The following is a 13,527-nucleotide window of genomic DNA, read 5'->3' as shown; positions in this document are numbered from 1 at the left end:
TCTGTGGCATTCTCAGTAATGTTTGTTTTTGACAGTGAGTGTGTTTTTGTTGGGGTATCAGGAGTCGCCCTAGCTTCCCCTTGCTACCCCCCACCACCGATACAGGAGTCCACCCACCATGAACAACCAGGATACAGGAAAATAGGAATAATAATACAAATATTGTATTATTGAATTGAATGTATTTAGATGATAACCAATATAAAATGGGAAAAAGGCCTCTACTGAGCCCGTCAAAGGCATTTTCAGTGATGCTCTTCCGCATACCACTGTTGTAATGTGTTGTTATTTGCGTTACTGTCACATTCCTGTCAGCTTTGACCAGTCTGGCCATTCTCCTCTGACGTTCTGTCTGCAGAACTGCTGCTCACTGGATTTTTAGTTTTTTTTTAACCATTCTTTGCAAACTCTACAGATTAAAGTGCATGGAAATCCCAGGAGAGTTTCTGAGATAGTCAAACCACCCTGTCTGCTGCCAACAATCATTCCACGGTGAAACTCACTTAGATCACATTTTTTCCCTATTCTGATGGTTGATGTGAACATTAACTAAAGCTCCTGACCCGTATCTACATGATTGTATGCACGGTGTAGGGGTAAAGTAAAAATGTTCCTAATAAAGTGCTCGGTCAGTGTATATATAACCATAGCAATGTTGAAACAGCAGCCCTTAACGATTAATGTAGTTAGTGCCAGCAAAAAAAGTTTTATTTTGAGGGCGAATTGCCCAAAAATATTAACAACCCCTTATATTTTAATCTTTGGTAAAAGAACATGGTATAATCCATTGTTTGTTTTTAGTCGCAATGTGCCTATTGTTTTTAATCAAACCACCCCATCTGGCACCAACAATTATTCCATGGTCAAAGTCATTTCACATTTTCTTCCCCATTCTGGTGTTTGGTCTGAACAACAACTGAACCTCTTGACCAGGGTGGTGTGTTTCAGCACAAGAGATACATTTCAAAGTCTTTCATTGGCTAAAGAGTCCACACACCTTATTCTCAAGGTCTTAATTGGCTGCTGATTGAAAGGAAACCACAAATACCAGGCTCTCCAGGACTGGCGTTTGACACGCCTGCTCTAGACCATGTATGCATTGAGTTGCTGCCACATGATTGGCTGATATTTGCATTAACGAGCTGGTGCACAGGTCTACCTGATAAAGTGGTAACTCAGTGTATGTTGGTATTTCTGGTAAGGTCATGTAGATTGTCAAAGTCTGCCACCTATAGTTCTATGTTGGTAGCATTTTCAGATGATAAGGAAAAGAAGCCTATCAAAAAGGACTGAGTTTCCTAGAACCTTGATACTACAAGTAGTTCCTTTTATAAAATGCTGTTCCATTGCTCCTGTGACAAAAATGCTTTGAATTTAATTTCCCCATACAAAGAAGATTGAATAACATCATTGTTATTGTCATGCAAGGGAATTGGATTTAGAGGACAGGAATACCTTTGGCTACGAGTTCTCTGGGAAACAGAACCTTTTTTGAGATTGGTGTTGGATTAATTCATGAAAATAATAAAACATAGTGTCTTCAGAAAGTATTCAGACGCCTTCACTTTTTGCAGACTTTATTGTATAGCAATTTTTGCCCATAAATCTATACTCAATAACCCATAATGACGTAATAAAAATGTTTTTAGAAATATTTGCGAATTTATTCAAAATGAAAAACTCCTCATTTACAGGCCTTTTACTGTGGCACTCCAAATTGTGGTCAGGTGCATCTTGACTTTAGACACACACCTGTGTATATAAGGTCCCACAATCCACACTGCATGTCAGGACAAAAACTAAGCCATGTACATGAAAGCTGAGGGCAGCATTTTTCTAAGTGCTCTTGCACAGACCGCATCACTGCAAACTTGAGGGAATTACCCAATTACCTATTTGTTACTAGCGGCAACTGCCTGCTGATTCTTCTTGGGTAAGCCTCTACAAGCTTTGCACACCTTATTTTATTTTAGTTCACTTCTACAGTTGACAATGACATTCTCACAGTAATTAAGAAAAACCTCCAAACACCTGTCTAACAGATCAGAATCACTGTTCAGGAGGCATGGGTACATATGTCAGTCTGATATGAGCTCATCGATACTCTGTTTCAGCACAGATAATACTGAGTGATATAAGCTCATCGACACTCTGTGTCAGCACAGATAATACTGACTGATATAAGCTCATCGACACTCTGTGTCAGCACAGATAATACTGACTGATATAAGCTCATCGACACTCTGTGTCAGCACAGATAATACTGACTGATAAAGGCTCATCGACACTCTGTGTCAGCACAGATAATACTGACTGATATAAGCTCATCGACACTCTGTGTCAGCACAGATAATACTGACTGATATAAGCTCATGGAAACTCTGTTTCAGCACAGATAATACTGACTGATATAAGCTCATCTATACTCATTATCCACGCCGTGGTCTTCCTGAGCCCCATATTACATAGAGCCATTGGCCTTCCTCCAGTCACTCCCCTTACCCCACAAAAGACTGTGCTACCTCTAGCAGAATGCTTTGGTTGGTCAGACAGACATACACTCACGAGCACTTTATTAGGAAACATTTACAGAAATCTCTTTTTTATCTGAGAGTACTTTGTAAATCAATTGTATAATTCAATTACTATACTTATGTCCTTGGTTTGGGGATTCATATGCAAATCATCTTTTCAAGTTACAGATGAACAGAAATTAATTGGAATTAGTAGAGGCGAGGCAACTGTACAGGTAACCACATGTTGGGAAGGCCAAAGAATGCACAGTTTGCAACCAATGACATCCCCAGGGAAAATAGTCAAGGCAGGATATCTTCTCTGCCAGACAAACCAGATCTTCAAGATAATAACCAGTTTTGATTAAGCCATGCATCAGGAGTCAAGCAGCCTTAAGTTGTCTGTATAGTGCCACTGAACAAATTGCAACCAGCATGCGTCTGTCAGCATAGATAAAACAGCCTGATATGAACTCATATATACTCTGTATCAGCACAGATAAAACAGCCTGATATGAACTCATGTATACTCTGTATCAGCACAGATAAAACAGCCTGAAATGAACATGAATGGCGTGGCATGGAGGCAATCCGCCTGTGGCACTGCTGAGGTGTTATGAAGCCCAGGTTGCTTTGATGGCGGCCTTCAGCTTGCCTGTATTGTTGGGTCTGGTGTCTCTCATCTTCCTCTTGACAATACAGGTTCAGGTCAGGTGAGTTGGCTGACCAATCAAGCACAGTAATACCATGGTCAGCAAACCAATTACTAGTAGTTTTGGCAGTCCTGCTGGAAAAGGAAATCAGCATCTCCATAAAGCTTGTCAGCAGAGGTAAACATGAAGTGCACTAAAATCTCCTGGAAGACGGCTGTGTTGACTCTGGACTTCATAAAACACAGTGGACCAACACCAGCAGATGACATGGCACCCCAAATCACCACTGACTGTGGAAACTTCACACTGGACCTCAAGCAACTTGGATTCTGTGCCTCTCCACTCTTCCAGACTCTGGGACCTTGATTTCCAAATGGAATGCAAAATGTACTTTCATCTGAAAAGAGGACTTTGGACCACTGAGAAACAGTCCAGTTCTTTTTCTCCTTAGCCCAGGTAAGACGCTTCTGACATTGTCTCTGGTTCAGGAGTAGCTTGACACTAGGAATGCAACATTTGTAGCCCATTTCCTGGACACGTCTGTGCATGGTAGCTCTTTAATGCACAGATTCCAGCCTCAGTCCACTCCTTGTGCTCCCCAAAGTTGTTTAATCGGCTTTGCTTGACAATCCACTCAAGGCTGCGGTCATCCCTGTTGCTTGTGCATCTTTTCCTACCACACCTTTCCCTTCCAGTCGACTTTCCATGAATATGCTTTGATACAGCACTCTGCGAACAGCCAGCCCTTTCAGCAATGACCTTCTGTGGCTTACCGTCCTTGTGGAGGGTGTCAGTGAGTGTCTTCTGGACACCTGTCAAGTCAGCAATCTTCCCCATGATTTCCCGACCAAGTATTGAGTGCATAAATGAACATACTTTTCAGAAGGTCGACATTTCTGTATTATAAATCCTTTTTTTGATTGGTCTTATGTAATATTCTAATATTTTGACATACTGTATTTTTTTTTCATGAGCTGTAAGGTGTAATCAAGATTAAAACAAAAAAAAGGCTTGAACTATTTCACTTTACGTGAATCTAGAATATATGAAAGTTTCACTTTATTTATTAAATGACGTAAAAAAATTGTACTTTTCCAGGATATTAAATTTTTTTTGAGATGCACCTGTATTGGCACAGATAAAACAGACTGATATGAACTCATCTATAGTCTGATATGAGCTCATCTATAATCTGTATCAGCACAGATAAAACAGACTGATATGAGCTCATCTTAGGGCTGGGAAATTTGGCCAAAAATGTATATCACAATATATTTCAATTTTGGCCGGTTACGATGTATGATTTTTTTTCCTCCTAATTTCTACAGAAGATGCTTTAAGAAAAATACAAGACTGAGGGCTAACTTTTCCCTTGAGTAAAGTGTTATTCAGTACGGCAGTTAAGTAATTCTGCTTTTGCAAAACATGGCCCAGAGGAGTTTTTTCATCAGTGTTATGAATAAGCAGGTGTAATAAAGTAAAAATATTCCTAATAAAGTGTATATATTTATTCAATTTATTTTCTATGGGGAGCTTTTCAGTGTGTGAAGTGCACAGTCCGGTGAGTGTTGTGGACGTTCAACGGTTCTGTATTTGCATAATGATCTGCCCATGCAAATCAACTGCGTCCAGCACAGCTCGCATGGCTCACAAAACTAGGATCAAACTTTCAAACTATGTGTTGCAGATTAAATATGAGCAAAGATTCGGCAAATCTGTTGCTTATTTCCCATCTCAAATATTTTCTGAAACATATTTCCGTTGACTGTTTAGGAGGTATAAGAAAAAGTTTATAAACGGTCCGCCATATTCTTCTGTTTTGCCAAAACAAGCGCACACAGTGCTATCCAATCAGGTGCCGACAGTGTTCTTCAGTAGACTGCGGCCCTCTTCGTATTGATCCCATTGAGCCATCTATCAGACGGGACCCACCTGGTAAAAGTGTAAATAAAATATGGAAGTTACACCGGAGCCATGCATTCTACTGACATTTCATGAACGTTACATTGATAAGAATATGAAGAGGACATCAAAGGTTAACCAACAGACCCAGGCATTACGAGTGATGCAAGCCCCCTTTCCCTGTGTTAGTTCAATGCAAACTTCTGATCTAATGAGAAAAAAATGATGAGCCTAGGATAGGGAGTAACCAGCCTAGGAGGAATGTGGGTCGCATTTCTAGGGAAGTGAGTTGTTAGTCTAGGATAGTAGGTTGCTAGTCTATGCAGGTGGATCGCTCGTCTAGGCAAGTGAGTTGTTAGTCTAAGATTGTGAGTTGTTAGTCTAGGAGAGTGAGTTGTTAGTTCTGGAGAGTGAGTTGCTAGTTTAGGAGAGTGTGTCTATGCAGTTATCGTCCTGACTCTTGCGATTTAAAAGATCTGACTTAACTGGCATGATTCCAACTTACAAACCTGACTGGCATTCAGTGGGACTTCAGCTTTACCTCCCTATATGCCTCAGAAGTCGTGTAGTGATTCACATCGGAAATATCTATGGTTCGTTAGCAATTTCTCGACTTCCAGATCAAAAAATTGAGTTTTTTAAATTCCTTTAAAATAAATTATGACATTTGGATGTATGTTTGTATATGAAAAAAAATAATGCTTTTCATCCAATTTGTATAGTCAAAAAAAAATCTGTAAATTTAAACAGCACGTTGGCTAAAGGCTACGTTGTTAATGTGACAAGCCCATTGCCAATTAATAATGTAATGTTTTTACTTAAAGGTACAATAGGTAAGATTTTTGTGTTAAAACATTGTTACAAGACCATTGCAAATCCCTTCCTATCATTGAAAAAGGCTCACTGACATGTTGACTCACCCTCTGGCTGTGTTTATAGTCCTTAAATTCGGGTTACAAAGTGTACATTTATCGGGCGGTCACTCTGTATCAAAACGCAAAAAGCAAATTAGCTATAGTTAGCTTGACGAATTTACAAATATCTAAAAAATAATTTACTAATATAAAATATAGCCTATTTGAATATAGTAGCGATTGCTCAAGCGTCCAGGTGGATATTTGTAAATTTGGGAACATATCATATCATATCTTAGTTATATAGCCAGCTAGTTACGTAGCCAAATAACTTGCTTGCCCACAGTATAGTTGGTTAACTAAAGTGAATAGTGTTGTGTAGCACACCAAAGTCAAGATTGCACCTGTTCACTCTGTTGCGTTTGTTACTGTCAGCTTTCCAAACCAGTGCACGAGAACACTGAACTGTATAATAACATTACTTCATATTATGCGCATAGCTGCCAACTCTCACGCTTTCGGCGTGAGACACACGCATTTGCCTGTTTTCACACGCACATGCAAATGCGTGTGTCTCACGCAGAAAGCGTGAGAGTAGGCAGCTATGTACGCGACTGTGGGACGCATGAACCACAGACGATGCAACTGTAACTTTTGCAGTTTGAGACAAATAAAAGTTTATCTGAACCTGCATGATTTAACACATAAAGAGATAAAAGGAATGTATAGCTGTCCAAATTGCGCTGTATAGCTACTATTGGTTATTATCCAAGCGAAGAATACATATCTAGTCATAACGTGTTGTGGTTTGAGGTTGTTTGTTGTTGCAATTCTTCTCTTGACCGTTAGGAGTCCGAAATTACCTATTGTACCTTTAAGAACTTCCGCTACTGAACAAGAACAAAACATATATGTTTAAAATAATAATAATAATAATAATAATAATAATAATAATAATAAGAACAATAACTATTCTTCTTCTTCTTCTTCTTCTTCTTCTTCTTCTTCTTCTTCTTATTATTATTATTATTATTATTATGGAGCACAACGGGATTTAACTTATAGTGTAACCATTATTTGTATTGGTGTGTTTTCACAATATTTATCGGTTTTGTCTTCTATAAGGTATTCAATAGGGAACAACTGTAAGTGATATTACTGCCTTTACCTACAAACAGTTTGAATGCAGTACAAAACATTGCAATTTGGAGAAGAAAAAAAATGGATGCGGAATTCTAGGGTACTACCTCTAAAGTGTTAACTTCAGTCATTGGATTGATGCTGCGCTGAGCCAGAGTGTCTAATTACAACGAAGTCCTCTGGAGCGAAAACACAGGTTGCCTGTTTACCTGCCTGTGGGAAATAGAGCAGTTGACAAGGATGCATTTGTTTATCTTTCCGAATTCAACAGATTTATACGTTTCCACAATATCCTATCACAGAATATAAGAAACTGTAAATTGAATTTCGCGGATAGTAGTTTTACTCGGTCTGACTACCAAAATCACATGCTAACGTTTGATGTCTCACTATTCTGTTTTCAAAACTATATCCAAATAAATAGTGCGGACGATGTATGTACATTGATTTATGGATTAGCACACTTCTGCGTATCCTGGAGATTTAGCCTGTGGAGTATCTGGGAGTCTATTTCTACAGTGAACGTGGGATTTCTTCCTATGCGCAAAGACTGCAAGAGGTAAAGCGCTGCACAGCAACTTTGTGTCAGATCAAGGGTTTACGGTGACTGGCAAATCCTTGACTATGTTACAGCTTGCTGAAAAACAGCTCGAGCTTGGTTTTGAAACAGCCGATAGCTGGTTGACCAGTTAGACCAGGGCCCTGTTTCATATAGGTCGCTAACTCGGTTAGTCCGATTAGATTGTTGATGTTTTGGGATAAAGTCAGGACGTTCGGTTTCATAAAGGGATTTCTCTATTTAGACGGGCATGTTGCTGGGGCAACAATGTCTTAAGCACAAACCTGCAAAATCCCTGGTTTAAAGTTAAATTAGGAAGATGCCATGTAGGCTACGTAGCCTATATAAACCACCTGGTGATGTCACACTCAGACAGCAGAAATTACCTCAGATTTGTAAACGAAGTTCATGTCGATGAAGATAATTCCGAAAGCAAACTGCGCTGTATTGTGCTCTCGCACAGGCACGTGTTGATGTGACAAGTTCTTGGCGACGCTGAAAATATAATTATCTTTATTTGTCCACTCGTTTCATACAAAATGCAACGTACAGGGCATAATCGCTAACAAATTATATCATTTAAAGGAGAAACATGGTGGTTGGTCAGACTTTCTATGTTTTTATATGCAATTTGTACAAGATGGCGTTGAAGAAACACGATGAAAGTAGTAAATTAGTTTTGGAGAAGCGTTTTAAATGTATCATCGTATTTTCAACCGATTGAGAATGTTCTCCTGGTAGTGCGTACCACTTCCCTTATCTATCCCCTATAACTCGTGACCCATATGAAACCGCAAAGTGGCAATGACAGATTTTTAAAGAGACTCTCTGAAGGTGAGAACGCAGCTTAGATGCTTATCAAAGTAAGGAAGGTTAAGGCTGCTGCACCATAGGGCCTCTCTCACAGCTCCTTTAGCTAAGGCTGCTGCACCACAGGGCCTCTCTCACAGCTCCTTTAGCTAAGGCTTCTGCACCACAGGGCCTCTCTCACAGCTCCTTTAGCTAAGGCTGCTGCACCACAGGGCCTCTCTCACACAGCTCCTTTAGCTAAGGCTGCTGCACCACAGGGCCTCTCTCACACAGCTCCTTTAGCTAAGGCTGCTGCACCACAGGGCCTCTCTCACAGCTCCTTTAGCTAAGGCTGCTGCACTACAGGGCCTCTCTCACATAGCTCCTTTAGCTAAGGCTGCTGCACCACAGGGCCTCTCTCACAGCTCCTTTAGCTAAGGCTGCTGCACCACAGGGCCTCTCTCACACAGCTCCTTTAGCTAAGGCTGCTGCACCACAGGGCCTCTCTCACACAGCTCCTTTAGCTAAGGCTGCTGCATCACAGGGCCTCTCTCACACAGCTCCTTTAGCTAAGGCTGCTGCATCACAGGGCCTCTCTCACACAGCTCCTTTAGCTAAGGCTGCTGCACCACAGGGCCTCTCTCACACAGCTCCTTTAGCTAAGGCTGCTGCACCACAGGGCCTCTCTCACAGCTCCTTTAGCTAAGGCTGCTGCACCACAGGGCCTCTCTCACACAGCTCCTTTAGCTAAGGCTGCTGCATCACAGGGCCTCTCTCACACAGCTCCTTTAGCTAAGGCTGCTGCACCACAGGGCCTCTCTCACACAGCTCCTTTAGCTAAGGCTGCTGCACCACAGGGCCTCTCTCACAGCTCCTTTAGCTAAGGCTGCTGCACCACAGGGCCTCTCTCACACAGCTCCTTTAGCTAAGGCTGCTGCACCACAGGGCCTCTCTCACACAGCTCCTTTAGCTAAGGCTGCTGCACCACAGGGCCTCTCTCACAGCTCCTTTAGCTAAGGCTGCTGCACCACAGGGCCTCTCTCACACAGCTCCTTTAGCTAAGGCTGCTGCATCACAGGGCCTCTCTCACACAGCTCCTTTAGCTAAGGCTGCTGCATCACAGGGCCTCTCTCACACAGCTCCTTTAGCTAAGGCTGCTGCACCACAGGGCCTCTCTCACACAGCTCCTTTAGCTAAGGCTGCTGCACCACAGGGCCTCTCTCACACAGCTCCTTTAGCTAAGGCTGCTGCACCACAGGGCCTCTCTCACAGCTCCTTTAGCTAAGGCTGCTGCATCACAGGGCCTCTCTCACACAGCTCCTTTAGCTAAGGCTGCTGCACCACAGGGCCTCTCTCACACAGCTCCTTTAGCTAAGGCTGCTGCACCACAGGGCCTCTCTCACAGTCTTATAGGTGGTAGTGTCACTTTGTGTTACCGGAGTGTCACATAGACCAGGAAAGACACTGTATAACTGCATTATGACTGTGTCCCACATGTTTGAACCTGACAGGGTAATGGAATGTCTTAGACTCTTAGGATGATGTCATCCACTCTGAGCATGTGAGGATTAGAGTTAAGAAACTTGACTGAATGTATTGGCAGTCTTCAATGTCTAAGCATAAGGTGCTATCTGATCAAAGACAGACACTTTTTGCTCAGTGACCCAAAAAATAGTGTCAATATTTGGCAAAACAGAATTTAGTCGATATAGAAGTGTTGCTTTTTTGTTTTAGGAAACACAGAATGTCAAATTCTTTCTTGTGATGAACTAAAAATGTAAAAATAGTCAGCTGAATAAAACTAAAATGCTTATTGAATTCAGGCCACAATCTGTCTACTGTGAAATCTACATCATCTACATCATTTTACCTGTGAAGTGAACTCACATTTCATCTCTGTGGGCAAACTGCTTTAACCCATCTCTGTGGGTACACATGCTTAACCCATCTCTGTGGGTACACATCCTTAACCCATCTCTGTGGGTACACATCCTTAACCCATCTGTGTGGGTACACATCCTTAACCCATCTCTGGGTACACATCCTTAACCCATCTCTGTGGGTACTCATCCTTAACCCATCTCTGTGGGTACACATCCTTAACCCATCTCTGTGGGTACACATCCTTAACCCATCTTTGTGGGAACACATGTTTAACTCCAGCTCTGCCAGAGACTCTCAGCACCTTTTTTATAGCTGCTCTGGTTGTTTTCATGTTCATTTCAAAACTGAATTTGTGAAGAAAACCCCAGCGACAATGGCCCAACAGATCAAAAACACTCCGGTATGCAGGTGTAGATGTGTCAAAGTCTACCGTATATAGAAGGCTACACCAGCAGGACTACAGAGGGTACACCACAAGATGCAAACCAGTGATAAGCCTGAAGAACAGAAAGGCGACATTACAGTTTGCTAAAAGAAAATGCCTAAAAGAGTCCCAAAGTCTTGCAGACATATGAGACAAGGATTAACATGTACCAGAGTGATGGAAAGAGAAAGGTGTGGAGATAAAAAGTAAATGCCCATGATCCAAAGCAATCCACTATATCCGTGAAACATGGTGGTGGGGGTGTTATGGTTTGGGCCTGTATGGCTGCCAGTGGAATGGGCTCGCTTGTCCCCATCAATGATGTGACTGCAGACAGAAGTAGAACAATGAAGTCTACAGAAATATTTTATCTGTTCAGATAAAACTTAAGTGCCTCCAAACTTATTGGACAGCGCTTCATCATGCAACAAGACAATGACCCGAAACATACTAGCAACAAAGGGGTTTTTGACGGCCAAAAAGCGGGAAAATCCTTGACCAGCCAGGATCTGAATTCAATTGAACATGGATCTTACATGCTGAAGAGGAGACTGAAGGAAAAAGGTCCCCAAAACTGGCAGAGCATCACCAGGGAAGACACCCAGCATCACAGACTTCAAGCTGTCATTGCATTGCAAGGATATGAGTACAGAACCAAGATAACAAAAAATGTGTCACTGTCAAATGGCTTATGGTGCTCATTGTACATTACTGGCATTTGGCAGACACTCTTATCCAGAGCAACATACTGTTGATTAGACTAAGCAGGAGACAATCTTCCCCTGGAGCAATGCAGAGTTAAGGGCCTTGCTCAAGGGCCCAACGGCTGTGCAGCTCTTATTCTGGCTACACTGGGATTAGAACCACTGTCCTTGCATGTCCCAGTCATTTACCTTAACCACTACACTACAGGCCGTTGTAGGAACATTGGTTTTGTTACTGGTGCGTTCCAGGTTGACAGTTTCTTCAGGTATTCCACCTGAGTGAGAGCAGTCCACGCCCTCCCTGTTCCTCCTGTTTGTGGAAGTTCTGTGTACGAGGTGTGGCTGGAAGCATGTCTACAGCGCAATACCTCCAGGCACACAGGTCTCAGAGAACTTACTGCTGCTTTGTGAACCGTGACTTTTTATATATGTTTGTCATGCAAAAATAAAAACCTTGTAATTGAGGTAAAATAGAGCCACCAAGCTGAGCTTATGCCCAATTTTCCCTGCTCTCTGGCCATTTCCTGAAATTTACATCTTAAAATGTTGACATTGCTGCTCCTGGAATTTTACGCTTCTTTACTTTAAATGTATGCTTATTGTCACCTCATTGAAGTTTTTAACTTCAGGAACTAGTTAGTTTTATCTCAGTGGGTAATGTTACTGTTCCCTCCTGTGCTGTGTGGCTCAGTTAGCAAGACTCGGTAGATTACACTGATTATAGAAAGCATCACTGTGGGAAAGTCTGAAAATCTGAATTGATTCTGTTGGTGAAATAAATGGTGTGTGATCAAGGTTCAGCCCCTCTTCTACAAAGAGAGGTGTCTGATCGATGTTCAGCCCCTCTACTAAAGGGAGAGGTGTCTGATCGATGTTCAGCCCCTCTACTAAAGGGAGAGGTGTCTGATCGATGTTCAGCCCCTCTACTAAAGGGAGAGGTGTCTGATCGATGTTCAGCCCCTCTACTAAAGGGAGAGGTGTCTGATCGATGTTCAGCCCCTCTACTAAAGGGAGAGGTGTCTGATCGATGTTCAGCCCCTCTACTAAAGGGAGAGGTGTCTGATCGATGTTCAGCCCCTCTACTAAAGGGAGAGGTGTCTGATCGATGTTCAGCCCCTCTACTAAAGGGAGAGGTGTCTGATCGATGTTCAGCCCCTCTACTAAAGGGAGAGGTGTCTGATCGATGTTCAGCCCCTCTACTAAAGGGAGAGGTGTCTGATCGATGTTCAGCCCCTCTACTAAAGGGAGAGGTGTCTGGTCATTGTTCAGTGCCTATTGAGCAGAGAGAATATGTTTGATCGATGTTCAGTGCCTATTGAGCAGAGAGATGTGTCTGATCGATGTTCAGTGCCTACTGTGCAGAGAGAAGTGTGTGGTCAATGTTACCCGCCTCTTGCTTCTGCAGAGATAGGGAATATTATCTGGGAGTATAAACATTCACGCCTATTAGTGAGTTCCATGCACAGTTTCAAGGGGGTAAAGAATCTCCTAACATCGAGTTAATATGAACCCAGCCTCTGATAGATACCAGGGGTATGACATTACTGAAAGATAAAGTATGTTTTTTAAGCTGTTACAAAATGTATCCTGAATAGTCACAACTTACAACAATAACTCGATTGGATAAGAGCGTCTGCCAAATGCCAATAAGTGTAATAACTTCTTCGTTTTTTTTATCAAGTCAGGTCTTGTACAAATCTTGTTAATTTACCCCTTTTGAACAGCACTGAATTGGAACGCAGTAAAAGGGGGGAAGAATGAATGGCTGATTCAGAATGATTGTGTAGGGTGAGGATTGGCTGGAAATTTGTGGATAACAAATCGAGAATTGTATGACTGAATGAAAATGAGTGCTGTGACAGTATTTCCTAGATTTGTAGCTAAAAACGAATTTGGTGATTACAGAGATTCTGAGTGATTCCAACCCATTGAAAACACAATAAAGCAAATAAAAGTATGTTTTGTGTATTTTTAACTATTAATGCCATGCTTTAAATCTACTGTATGTGTGTGCAATGTGATCTAACATATTTACCTTAGCAGCCCTGGCTATATTGCCCCACCCAAACAAAGTAAAAAGACTCTCTCCCTCCTGAGAGTACGCA

At 41.9% G+C, this 13,527-nt stretch overlaps 1 protein-coding gene across 1 annotated transcript in view; it reads left to right on the top strand.

Moving 5' to 3' along the window:
* The first annotated feature begins 13,508 nt into the window (after positions 1-13,508).
* The window catches only part of LOC133111504 (protein kinase C and casein kinase II substrate protein 3-like), a 14,619-nt gene continuing 14,600 nt past the window's right edge, over positions 13,509-13,527 (top strand). Inside the window, exon 1 of the mRNA XM_061221917.1 lies at positions 13,509-13,527. This exon is cut by the window's right edge and continues 23 nt beyond it. The gene's annotated coding sequence lies outside the window, so the exon portion shown is untranslated.

The sequence above is a fragment of the Conger conger genome, chromosome 15 (assembly GCF_963514075.1).
Source record: "Conger conger chromosome 15, fConCon1.1, whole genome shotgun sequence".
Classification (NCBI taxonomy): Eukaryota; Metazoa; Chordata; class Actinopteri; order Anguilliformes; family Congridae; genus Conger; species Conger conger.
Note: the sequence above shows the minus strand (reverse complement) of the source record. Positions and strands in the feature narration are given on the sequence as shown.